This window comes from Lutra lutra, chromosome 13, assembly GCF_902655055.1.
Source record: "Lutra lutra chromosome 13, mLutLut1.2, whole genome shotgun sequence".
Taxonomy (NCBI): domain Eukaryota; kingdom Metazoa; phylum Chordata; class Mammalia; order Carnivora; family Mustelidae; genus Lutra; species Lutra lutra.
In genome coordinates, this window is record NC_062290.1 from 80,763,702 (window position 1) to 80,766,200 (window position 2,499).

Sequence of the window (2,499 nt, forward strand, 5' to 3'; positions counted from 1 at the left end):
CTGGGTGGCTCAGTTGGTTAAGCAGCTGCCTTCGGCTCAGGTCATGATCCCAGCGTCCTGGGATCGAGTCCCACATCGGGCTCCTTGCTTGGCGGGGAGCCTGCTTCTCCCTCTGCCTCTGCCTGCCATTCTGTCCGCCTGTGCTCGCTCTCTCTCCCTCTCTCTCTGACAAATAAATAAAAAATCTTAAAAAAAAAAATAAAAATAAAAGGGCCTTTTATTGGGGCACCTTGGTGGCTCCATCAGTTAAGCGTCTGACTCTTGATTTTGGCTCAGGTCATTGATCTCAGGGTCCTCAGATTGGACTCATGGGTCTCCATGCTTATTGGGGAGTCTGCCTAAGATTTTTCTTCCTCTCCCTCTGTCTCTGCCCCCCCAAAATAAATAAAATAAAATAAATAAAAAATAAAGGGCCCCTCAAAATTTTTCTAAGTTATGGAAGTTGAAGATGAGGATGGTGAAGGTAACTGCACTAAATTAATTATAATGCAAGGTCATGCCTTAGCAGATAAATTTTAAAGCTAATAAATCATATAGTTTTTGTGTATCTCCCTTTTATCCTTATAATTTTAAATAATGCTAAAGGACAGTTGTCTGAATGGAATACTATGCAGCCATCAAAAGAAATGGAATCTTGCCATTTGCAACGATGTGGATGGAACTAGAGGGTATTATGTTGAGCAAAATAAGTCAATCAGAAAAAGACAATTATTGTATGATCTCCCTGATATGAGGAATTTGAGAGGCGGGGAGGGGGCTTGTGGAGGGTGTGGAGGGAAAAAAATGAAACAAGATGGGCCTGGAGAGGGAGACAAACCATAAGAGACCCTTAATCTCAGGAAACAAACTGAGGGTTGCTGGTGGGAATGGGGGAATGGAGAGGGTGGTTGGGTTATGGACATTGGAGAGGGTATGTGATGTGGTGAGTGCTATGAAGTGTGTAAGCCTGATGCTTCACAGACCTGGACCCCTGGGGCAAATAATATATTATATGTTAATAAAAATAATTAATTAGTTGAAAAATAAATAAATGCAATGAAATAGAAAGCGGAGGGAAAAAATATGTTACCGGTGTTTTGTGGAGTTTAGAACTTATATAGGAGGAAAAATATATGAAGTAACGGCATGGCAGCCAGGATGGTAGAAATGGAAGTATGTATCTGCAAGGTTTTTATACAATATGTAATCTGATGCAATATCACTTGAAGATCAATTGTAATAGGTTAAAAATGAATAGCCCTAGAACAACTAATCACTACAATGAAGAAAAAAGAGATTAACAAATAGTAAACAAATAACAGAGCTCAAACAGAACCATAGGAAATGCTCAGTTAATGAAAAAAAATTGGGAAAGTAAACCAGAAAAAGAGAGCAAAGAACAGATGGTATTAAAAGAAAGCAAATAGCATAAAGGTAGCTATAATCCATCTACATCAATAATTAAATATAAAGAATCAAACTCCAAATTAAAGGTGTAATGGTCAGACTGTATTAAAAAATAGCAAGATTTAGCTGTCTGATGCCTACTACTACTTAAATATAAAGCAAAAGATAGGGTAAAAGATGGAAAAGAAGTATACCACAGGAACCCTGAGCAAAGGAGATCTGGGGTATCTACATGAACCAAATGAAATTGATTGAAGAGAAGTATATTAGCACAGGTCACCAGCAGAATTTGTATTCTTTCAAGTAAAAACGTAGTCTACGTAACATTACAGACACCCCCAAAATCTAGATAAACTTAAAATGATAAAATATTTAGAGTATATTCTCTGATCAAAATGAAGTTAAATTAGACATGAGAAAACAGAAATGTTTTGGAAAAATAAATCTCAAATATTTGAAATTAGACAACACACAGCTGAATAATCCATGAGTCCGGGAAGAAATCACAGGAATTTAGAGATCATTCTGAATTTGATGAAGATGAAAATCACAACATGACAAAACTGTGGGATGCAGGTAAACTGATACTTAGATAGAAATTTACAATGTTACATATTTATTTTAGGAAAGAATAGAAGTCTCAAATGAATGCTCTTAGTTTTACATAAAAACAAGAAAAATAAGAATAAATGAAATCTAATGAAAATAGAAAAAAAGAAACAGTCATGGTAAGAAGGGAGAGCAAAGAAATAGAAACCAAACAAATAATTCAGAAAATCAATAAACAAAAATCTGATTTTTGAAAAAGATCAAATTTTGCCATATTTCTAGCCAGATTTAATACTGATAGAAGACTCAAATGACCAATATCAAGAATAAAAGGGAGATATCGTTGTAGATCCTATAAACATTATTCATTATTAAAATGAATAATAAGAGAATATCACATAACTAACAACTTTGTGACAAAAATTTTAACAACTAAGATGAAACATATTAAGTACTTGAAAGTCACTGTCAAGACTCTCTTGAAGAAGAAAAAAATAACTGGAACACTGTATCTATTACAGTTATTAAAATTCGTATGTGGAAACATTCCCACAAAGGAAATTT